The following is an 11964-nucleotide window of genomic DNA, read 5'->3' as shown; positions in this document are numbered from 1 at the left end:
CTCCTCAAAACAGTTCAGGAAAAAAAATAAAGCTATAATTTTCCTTTAGAAATATTTAACTTTGTTATACTAGTTTACTTATTTTTTACCTAATACATTCTGATATATTGTTATGTAGGTTAAAGATGCTCGATTCATGCCACTGTGGAAACCACTCATAATTTAGGCAATAATGCAAATTCTTTTCAAATTCTTTTATCAGTGTATTCACTTTATTTTTATTTCTAACACAATTCAAAATTACAGGATGCTATCAAAGTGATGCTACAAAACCCCACTAAAATTTTTTCAATTCTTCAAATCACACACTTACACACACACACACACACACACACACACACACACACACACACACACACACACACCACATGCATTCCCCGTACAGGCCTTTTTTGTGGGGGGCCTGAGTAAATAATTGCATTTTATTTTCAATTTTTCATTTTGAAATAATTAAAGACTTACCAAAAATGTTGCAAAACTACGTGCCTTTTTGAAGTAAAGTCTTGAAAAAGTTGTTTGGTATATCCTTTATAGTAAAAAAAGAAAACACGTGTATATTCTGTTGATTAAAGGCATGCTGAGATTGTTAGACATGTGATTTCATCAGAGACTCCAATATAGAGCACAGCTGTAACGACATCCTAAGAGTGTTCTAACTGAAATGTGTTGGAAGAAGGTTCTAATTTTTCTCAACCCTTCTCAAGTTGGCACTTAGCAGATTTCCACTCTATAAAAATAACTCCTGCTCTGCAACTAATGTTCACAGATAAGCTCCAAACATATTTACAGCTCCATTTAAGTATAATGTACACACAGTAAAATTCACCCTTTTCAATGTGCAATTTAATGGGTTATGGCAGATGAATATCATCATTTGACCACAATCATGATCAAGATACAGAAAATCTGCATCATCACAAAATGTTTTCTTTTGCTGTTTTGCATTTGATCTTTTCTCCATTCCTGAACACAGGCAACCACTAATCTGCTTCTGTTTCTACAGTTTGCATTTTCTAGAGTATCCTATTAGTGGAATGATACATTGGTGTCTTTCATGTCTAGCTTCTTTCACTGAGCATAATGCTTTTGATATTCATTTATATTGCTGTTGTATCAGTTTGCTCCTTTTTATTGTTGAGTGGTACTCCATCTACAACTGGTTTATCCATTTACAAGTTGATGGACACATCTGCTATGAACTTCAAGGATGAGGCTTGGTACGGATATGTTTTTATTTATTTTGAGTCGCAGTGGAATTATTTGGTTATATGATCAGTACTAAGTTTAACATTAAAAGAAACTGCCAAACTGCTTTCCAAAATGTCTGTACCATTCTGAAGTCCCACTAGCCAGGTGTGAATAGCAATTCTTCACATCATGTGGTATGGTCAGTTCTGCTCGTGTCAGCCACTCCAGTGGGTGTACAGTGGTACCTCAATGTGGTTTTAACTTGCATTTCCCTGATGACGGGTAATGTTAAGTATCTTTTCATTTGTGTATTGGACATCATCTCTTTTTAAATTAAAATATCTGTACAAATATTTGGTCCATTTAGGTCAAAATATTATGTTAAATGAGTTATTTGTGTTTTGTTATTTAGTTTTTTAGTTATGTGTACATTCTAGATGAAAGTTCTTTATCAGACATATTTAAAATTATTCTGTCCCAATCTGTGGTTTGCCTTTTCATTTTTTGATGCTATGTTTTAAATTGCAAAAGTCTTAATTTCATGAAGTCCAACTTACTATTTTTTTCCATTTTCATCCATCCTTTTCTTATCTAAAAAATTTTTAGCTATAGTAAGATTATTAAAAATTTTTCCTATTCAGTAAGCTTTATACTTTTTATATTTACATTATGTATAAAATACATGTTGAGTTAACTTGAGGATATGGTGTGAGGTAATTCTGAAGTTCATATTCTCCATTTAATATCCAATTTTATTAGTACCATCTTTTTAAAGACATTGATTTCCTTATTGAATTATTTTGGCAACTTTGGCCATGTAAGGCTGGATATATTTCTAAATTATTTATTCTGTTTCACTGATATATATGTCTTCTTCATGCCAGTAAGTTTACTGTACTGGTTAGTGTAGCTTTACAATATGTCTTGAAATTTGGAAAGTTTTCCAACTTTATTCTTCTTTCTAAAACATGCTCTGGCTATTCTAGGACTTCCATATTTAAAAAAAAAAAATTAGAATCAGCTTTGTAATTTCTCCAAAAAGGCCTATAGGTTTGATTGGGATTGTGCCAAATCTGGAGATCAGTTTCAGAAGAATTATCATCTAATAAGTATGACATGTATATTTACCAATGAACTTGATACATATTTCTACCTATTCAATCTCTCGTATTAGTGATTTAGAAATTTTGGATCAGCATACCTTTTATTAAATTTATTCTGAATTATTTTATTATTTTTGAGGCTATTATAAGTTAAATTGCTTACATAATTTTATTTTCTAATTGGTGTTGATTGTGTATAGAAACACAATTGATTTTATTTATTGATCTTTCATCCTACAACTTTGTTAAATTCACTTCATACCTCTAGCACACTTCTGCAGATGCCTAAGGATTTTCTGTGTATATGTTTACATCATGTGAGAATAGTATTTTTCTTTCTTCCCAACTTGGGTGTCACTTATTTCTTATTTTCTTTTCTTTTCTCTTTATTTCTTTCTTCTTTCTGTCCATTCCTCCTTCCTTCCCTTCTTTCTTTCTCCCTGTTTTAGAATCAGTTTTGTAATTTATCCAAAAGGACCTATAAGGTTTCATGGGAATTCCACTGAATCTAGAGATCAATTTCAGGAGAATTATCATCTCATAAGTATTAAATATTTATCAATGAACTTGGTATATATTTCCACTTATTTAATATTGAATGCAATACTTTAAAGAACTAGGGAGAGAGGACATCATTGCATTTTTCATAATCTTATGTAGAAAGTATTAAGGCTTTCACCATTTTAAGTAAGATGTTTGCTATAGATTTTCTGTAAACACATAATCAGTTTGAAAATGTACTTTTCTATCCTCAGTTTGCTGGGAGTTTTTAATTTAAAAAATGTGTTACATTTTGTAAATTCCTTTTTTGCATCTATTGAGAGTGTCACGTGATTTTTCTTTTTTCTGTCAGCATGGTAGATTTTCAGTTGTTGAAACCAACTTGAGATAAGCCCCACTTGGTTAAAACACATTATCATTTTTAAATATTCCTAGACTCACTTTGCTAATATTGTATTAAGAATGTTGCATCTAAGTTCATAATGGTTATCAGTCTGTCATTTTTGAGTTGTGATATCTGTATTTGTTTCTGATATCGAGAGAATCCACGTAAAACATCTACTTCTGTCATCAGTAATAATCTGACCAGGGATAACACCAACAGTTAGAGAGGAACCTGTCATTACCTGTGGCAGCAGAGATATCAGAGATTCCAAAAAGAAAAGCAAGGTTAAAATTTCAAATATAATCACATGAAATATCAGAAAGCCAGGGGATAGAAATATAGGAGAGCAAAATCTTAGAAGTCAAAACAAGTAGTTAAGTACTGCACATGATAATAAAAAGTAAAGTCTTTTCCTAAGGCAGAGCCTGGCTGCTGCCTAGCTTCTTTGACAATTCTTGGTAGGCTTTCATGGCTTTATAAGGGCTTATACTTTAGGTAAAGTTATAGTCAGGGAAACGGTGGGTGTAGGTTGGCTCTGTAGAAATGAAGCATTACAGGAGCACTGCAGTTAGAAAGAAACTGATACTGATGATACTTCGGTCACACTAATAATACATGCTAATGATAATCATAGCAATCATGGTAATGACAGAAAAATATATATATAATATTAACATGCTTCTATTTGCACATATACATATGTGAATAGAAACATTGATTTAAAGACATGAAAGTATAGAAATAGCCTACACCTGATAAAGATATGCTCATACACAATAACAAACATCAGTATAAACAGAGATTTTGATGTATCACAGAATTCTCCAATAGATCACAATTTTGACACTATGGGAAGTGTCATTTTCAGAACTTTTCTTTATCTCCATTATCTCCATTCTCTATTTCCAACATTCCTGGAGACTGAACTCAAGGATCAGTAAATATTCTCAACCTTAACCATAGCAGACTTCATTCATCCCATATATGCTTGTTATTTTTCCCCATTGACAGAAGGCATTGTACCATGAAATATACAACATATCTCTGACACACCTGACGGAAACAAACAATGGGGAAAGATTGACTATTTAATCAATGGTGATGGGAAAACTGGCTAGCCATATGAAGAAAGCTGAAACTGGACCCCTTCCTTACACCTTATAAAATAATTAACTCAAGATGGATTAAAGACTTAAACATAAGATCTAAAACCATAAAAACTCTAGAAGAAAACCTAGCCAATACCATTCAGAACATAGGCATAGGCAAAGACTTCATGACTAAAACACCAAAAGCAGTGGCAACAAAAGCCAAAATTGAGAAACGGGATCTAATTAAACTAAAGATAGCTTCTGCACAGCAAAAGACACTATCATCGGAGTGAACACACAACCTACAGAGTGGGAGAAAATTTTTGCAATCTATCCATCTAACAAAGGGCTAATATCCAGAATCTACAAGGAACTTAAACAAATTTACAAGAAAAAAACAACCCCATCAAAAAGTGGGAAAAGGATATGAACAGACACTTCTCAAAAGAAGACATTTATGCGGCCAATAAACACATGAAAAAAAGCTCATCATAGGCTGGGCGTGGTGGCTCACGCCTGTAATCCCATCACTTTCGGAGGCCAAGGCGAGTGGATCACAAGGTCGGGAGTTTGAGACTTGCCTGGCCACTACGGTGAAACTCTGTCTCTACCAAAAACACACAAAAAAAAACTTTACCCAGGCGTGGTGGTATATATCTGTAATCCCAGCTACTCAAGAGGCTAAGGCAGGAGAATTGCTTGAACCCATTAGGTGGAGGTTGCAGTGAGCCGAAATTGTGCCACTGCACTCCACCCTGGGTGACAGAGTGAGGCTGTCTCGAAGAAAAAAAAAAAAAAGCTCATCACCCCTGGTCCAATGAGATACCATCTCGCGCCAGTTAGAATGGCAATCATTAAAAAGTCAGGAAACAACAGGTGCTAGAGAGGATGTGGAGAAATAGGAATGCTTTTACACTGTTGGTGGGAGTGTAAATTAGTTCAACCATTGTGGAAGACAGTGTAGCAATTCCTCAAGGATCCAGAACTAGAAATACCATTTGACCTAACAGTCTCATTACTAGGTACACATCCAAAGGATTATAAATCATTCTACTATAAAGACACATTCACACATATGTTTATTGCAGCACTATTCACAATAGCAAAGACTAGGAACCAACCCAAATGCCCATCAATGATAGACTGGATAAAGAATATGTGGCACATATACACCATGGAATACTATGCAGCTATAAAAAAGGATGGATTAATGTCTTTTGCAGAGACATGGATGAAGCTGGAAACCATCATTCTCAGCAAACTATCACAAGAACAGAAAACCAAACACCACATGTTCTCACTCATAAGTGGGAGTTGAACAAAGAGAACACATAGACACAGGGAGGGGAACATCACACACTGGGGCCTGTCAGTGGGTAGGAAGGAAAGAGGAGGGATAGCATTAGGAGAAATACTTAATGTAGATGACGGGTTGATGGGTGCAGCAAACCACGACAGCACATGTATACCTATTTCACAAAACTGCAAGTTCTGCATATGTATCCCAGAACTTAAAGTGTATGTATGTGTGTATATATATACACACAAATGTAAATGTAAATGTAAATAAATTGAAAATGGTAAAAATAGAAATATGTTTCGTACACAAATAGTGACATAATAAAGCAAGATAGAATGTATGTTTGAGTTAAAAAAAATTGCTTAGAAGACAACTTGAATTCCATTCCAAGGAACTAGTTTTCAAAAGTTTACAACCAGATTTCAGTTTGGCAAAAGGCAACAATGCTGTTTTGAAAATAATTTCTGAAAAGAGCTTCCCCAGCAGTTCCAAATGGCAGTCCTGATACAAGGAAGTAGGAGCAATTTTGTTACCACCAGGAACATTGAATTTATTTTCAGACCTTGAAATTCTGGGAGGCCCTCGAATAATAATCAACTACAATATTTTACTTTACATAGAAATATTGTTTTAATGTTAATATAAAAGCTTGTATATGAACTAAAATTGTCAATCTGCCACTTTTAAGAAAGAAGAATCCATTATGTCCCTAATCTATAGTGAGTTGATATGTTCCATAAGCAGTTCTGGAAGGAGGCTACACTTAGAGCATAAATTGGTATAGATCGCTTTGCTCTCACAGATAGCGACACAATATTTTCTGCTGAATGGGAAAAAGTTTGAAGGCATAAATCAAGATAAAGCAACCATCTGACAAAGAATTACAAAGAGGCCCCATACCTTTTTCTTAGTGAACGCCATGTGACACATTGATTTTCCACTGAAGATAAAAGCCAAAATCATGTGTCATCAATAGAAAGCAAGCAAAACTATTTGGTTCAATATGTTATGGTACTTAACAAAAAAAAACTTGCAGAGAAAAGACAAATCTAAAATGTTGCACATGATTCAAACAAGTCTGGATCAGAAGAGACATTTCAGAGGTCACCGCTAGAGAGTCAAGGATACATTAGAGAGAAATAAACTCCTGCTTTTTTGTTTATCTACTTACATACACAGATACTGTCTGATGAAGATGATTGATATCAGGTATGGTATTTGATGGTATAGTCATTTACAAAATAATTCATCCCTTATGATCTAATGCAATTTTCTTCATATTACACGTGTATATTTAAATACTTCCTTGTGAAGTGGCGGCTAGCCAGGCTGCTGTTAGCATATCCAGTACATTACTGCAAATTCCAAAATGGCAAATCCCACAGTTGAAATTTCAACCTCTCTAGCGTCCCTCGGCTGGAGTGCATAATCACGGCAAAAATCTACAACATCAGAGGTGGCCGCCACAGACACAAAGTCTATGTTTCTCATTCCATTCTACCAAATCTAGTCAGCAGTCTGGGTGAGGGGGCTTGGCAGTATCTATGAGCAGAAAGCATTCAAATGGCTGGTATATGTGCTTCCGGGGAAACTAAGGGAAAAAAAGAGAGAGGGAGGGAGGGAGGGAACAAGAAAGAAGAAGGAAACTCAAGGAGAGAGGAAGGGAAGGAGGCTGGCAAGAAGGGATGGAGGGAGCAAGGGAGGGAGGAATAAAGGAAGGAAGTTACACCAAGTTTCAAAACTGGCCACGGACTGAGAAGGATTAAGAGACAAACGGAATTGAAAGCACTTATGTTCATACTCGGTATTTTTCTTACCCATTCTTGCAAATTAGTAATTTAAAAATTTTCATTTCCACAAATCCACGTGTTTTCTTGTTCCTCTCTCTCCGCTCTTTTTCCTTCTTTCCTTCCTGCCTTTCTTCTTTCTTTTCAACATAGGTTATATAAATGTGTGAGAGCTATCACTAGTCTACATTAATCATCAGGATTTTCCTGTATATTTCCAATTAAGATGACCCATAATAATATTCTACTGTAATTTTGGAGGGTCCAAAATACTAGATGGCATTTAGTGTTTTGGAAATCATGACAAGTCTAACAGGACTTTAAAAAACCTATCAAGACATCTGATGTGTTTTCTTGCCCATACACTCTTTAATGAGGTCTGCTTGACCCTTTCTTCTTCCCTTCTCTAGTCATGGGTCCTTCACACTGAAAACTAAGCTTTGCATCAGTGTTTGACGAACAGGTGACATAATAAACTGCAGTAACATTTTAAATTCAGCTCAAGATGGTAGATGAGAAATCTAAGCTTGTGAAGTGAGGTTTAGCATGCTGTTCAGTATGCAACAAATCTGAGTGTTGCTCACACAGGATTCATACCAACAGGCTCCTTCCAAAACCTTTCAATGCAAATTCTAGCAAATGCACACTTGGAAGAAAAATGTTCCATGAAGTTGTATATGGAAATTTATACTTTCAGCATTTATGTATATAATTTCAGGGGAAGTGGGATCAACTTAACATTATTAAACATAGTCCAATGATATTTACAACATAACTTCAGAAACATTTTATTACTAGAAGTATTTTAAAAAGGATGTACCATTTAGGATTTAAGACACACCCCACAAATGAAAAAAACAAATTAGATTATAAACAACATTTAAAAAAATTTATGCCATCTCTTTCACTACAAAATCCTCCTAGGGGAAAAATATCTTTTCCTTCATTATTAAAGGATGTTATCAGAGCACAGTGGAATTCTTTCAGATTTAGTCAGAAGGTTCTCTGGAGTTGAGAGATCTATTGCAGAATATTTTCTTTGAAAGTCCATGTCCTTTCCCCAGGCCTACATCATATATAAATAAACATTTCAGAAAAGGGGCCATGTTAGGAAAAAGTGGGTTGAAGATTGTAAGACCTGGTTCCTGGGTGCCAAATAATTCACAAGTTGGAATAAGCTGGGTTTTTGTAACACTTCTCTATGACTGCCATTGATACTGAACTATGCCAAGGAACTAAGTCCTACCAAGGAAAAGCAGGAGGAAAACAGGTGTAAGAAAACATTTCCTGTCAGTGTGTCCAGAGATAGCATGAGTCAACAGCGGCTCCTCATGAAGCCATCGATTCGTAACACTGGAGTATCTAGAATGCATCTGGGTCGAATTATTAAAAAGAAAGTTCTTCTCAAGCTAGTTGTAATGGTAGCTAATTTAAAAAATTAATGTTCTGCGATTCTGATAAAAATCTATGTGGTGAACCAACAATAAAGGCGGCTGAAGATATTGGTATGAAATAGTTATTTTTCCTTATATACCTGGACGTTCATGTAAGAAATTATACTTTTGGAAGGTCTGTCATATTCTCAATGTATAAGAGTGGAATCATTTTTAGAAGTTATTGTCAGAATTTTGCTTTAATAGTGCAATAAAGTGTGCATTCTCTCTCTCTCATTTTCATTCAACAGCCTCTACAAATTGAGCCTGGCTCAAAGGTCTTTCCCTCTTGGAATATGACCCCTCCCCTTTCCCTCTACATAGGCTATTCTATAACAAATTACTTGGCTGTCTTGATTTTTTCAGAGACCTCATGCTAGTAGTAGAGAGCCAGGAGAAAGTGAGATGTCCTATATAAAAGGCCTGCTAGAAAAAGAAATCAGCACTGAGTTCTAAGGATACTGAACAACTTTTTAAAAAACAAGCAAGCCATATTAAACACATTAGTTACAACCAAATTAGATAAAACAATGAAAATTATCCAAGAAGAAAAAGTACATCACCTGTCTAGGTTTAAAATTGCTTAAGGCTGCCATCCAAGGACCATCTATGATAACAAATACAGTAGTCTGTATTGACACAAAGTTTTAGTGATAGACGTAATTACATTCTTCTGCTGGTGGTGTTCTAGAATAAATGGAATATCTGCTGATCAAATCTGAATGCATCCCATAATATTAGCATGTAGGATCCCAGATCTGCAGGCACTATCTCTTTCTCAGATCTACACTTTGAATATTATGTTAGTTAAAATGAGAAGTATGTTAGAAAATGTCTTTTAGAAAAGAAATATTGGCTGAGTATGGTGGCTCATGCCTGTAATCCCAACACTCTGGGAGGCCAAGGTGAGAAGATCTCTTGAGCTCAAGAATTTGAGACCAGCTTGGGCAACATATCTATAAAAAATTTTAAAAATTAGCCAGTGTGGTGGTGCACACCTATAGGCACAGCTACTTCAGAGGCTGAATCAAGAGGATCACTTGAGCTTGGGAGTTTGAGGTTGCAGTGAACTATGAACATGGCACTGAACTCCAGTCTGGGCAACAGAGTGAGAACTTGTCTTCAAAAAAATAAAAAAGAAGAAAAAAATAGGAAACATTGTGTTCACATATGCTATGGTACTCTTTCTTATATAAACTATTTCTTTGCAGTATTCTAGAGGATTTAAGACAAATTTACCATTTAATAATTTCATATGGTATATTATTGCATTAGTATAGTATGTTATTATATAATTAGTATAAGTGACCAGTGCTGCAACAACCACATTCCAAAAAGTATTGTGATCCTCCAAAATTACAATGTCTAAATGACATTATTCTCCTTCATGAGACCATTATACCTTAATTTTTCAGCACCATGAAAATCTACAAACGCCCTCTAAACTATATTTAGAAAACGTGGGAAAAAAATAGATACAGTTTCAGAAGATACATATATTTTGAAAATTAGCCTTTTTGGAATAAATTATTCTTTATGACATATAAATAAACACATTTTTCAGACTGGCGGGGTAACATTTGCATCAGTCAAAATAATTAGATTACTAAAACCTGTAATCTTATTAGAAAAATGGTTTATTCAGAGAATCATTGGAACTATTAGCCTTCAAGCTGCTATATATTGAATCTGATCAAAATAATTAAGATAATATTATTTCATTTTTCAGTATAATATCTCCTTAGTATTTGTGTTTCTTATTTAATATGTGATTATATTTACTTCTGTGAATAATATGGATGAAGATCATTACAGTGTCAAGATCACTGGGTTCAGAACACAGAAACCTCAAGTCTATTCTTTTTTCTTAAATACCTGTAAGACTTTGAAGAAGACAGAGTTTCTGGACTCTAATTTCTCTATCTGTAGAATAAATGGGTTAGACCAAATAACTCCCTTCTGCTTATAAATTTTCTAATTATATGACTGAGCTTACACCTGGAAAACAGTCTATCTCCTGTATAAATTAATGATAGAAATGAAAACCACCATGTTTCATGAAATTAACCACATAAATATTAACATCAACTGCTCAGAAGGACTTAAGTGCAAGTATCACAGGAATTCTGAAGCACAGAGAACTAAATATAAGAAATGTAACACTTCGTATTTTCAAAGAAGATTTTAATAATATATGTAAACACAGTAGCCTGTTCATAAGAAAAAAGAAAAGTGACGTCTTAGCATATTCAGGGTTCAACCAAAACTACTACTGGAATGTAAATCAAAGTAATATTCACCTAACTGTCATAATTGGCATGAATAATTTTAAGTAAAACACTTTTGATATTAAATGTGAACAATAAGCCAAAACAGAGAAAATTAATCAATTGATCATTTATTGAAACTGAAATAAAAATATATAATTATTGAAGCCTCTTATATACATAAACCAATCATTGCTTAAATGAGCTGACATACTAGCTCCATAGTTTTATGTCACTAAGGAACTCTTTTGAACACAATAAAGAAACCAGAATTGAGCACAAAGAATGATGAACTGGGAAGTTCATGGCTTTCTATCTACTAATTAGGAGTACAATCATTCAGTCAAACAGCCACTCAACAAACATTTAGCATACAGCTTCTGGATACCAGGTACTGGTGTAGGTGCTAGAGCAACAAGGAAATATTCCCTGCATTCAGTGAGCTCACAGGCAAGTAAACAAGTAAGTATGAAGACTGCATGACTGATTGGGAGTGGTGGCTCATGCCTGTAATCCCAGCACTTTGGGAGGCCAACGTGGGCAGATCACGAGGTCAAGAGATCGAGACCATCCTGGCCAACATAGTGAAACCCCGTCTCTACTAAAAATACAAAAATTAGCTGGGCACGGTGGTGCATGGCTTTAGTTACTTGGGAGGCTGAGGCAAGAGAATCAATTGAACCTGGAAGGTAAAGGTTGCAGTGAGCTGAGATCACACCACTGCACTCCAGCCTGGTGACAGAGTGAGACTCTGTCTCAAAAAAAAAAAAAAAAAGACTCCATGATAAATGTGTATCTACAAAAGGGCACAAAGGAATGAGTAGCTAATCCCCAAAGCCATATGGAGCAGTCAGTATAAGCTTCAGGAAAAGAAACTGAAGTAAAAAACTAACCTGAATCTGAAAAAAA

This window comes from Gorilla gorilla, chromosome 16, assembly GCF_029281585.2.
Source record: "Gorilla gorilla gorilla isolate KB3781 chromosome 16, NHGRI_mGorGor1-v2.1_pri, whole genome shotgun sequence".
NCBI lineage: Eukaryota > Metazoa > Chordata > Mammalia > Primates > Hominidae > Gorilla > Gorilla gorilla.
Note: the sequence above shows the minus strand (reverse complement) of the source record.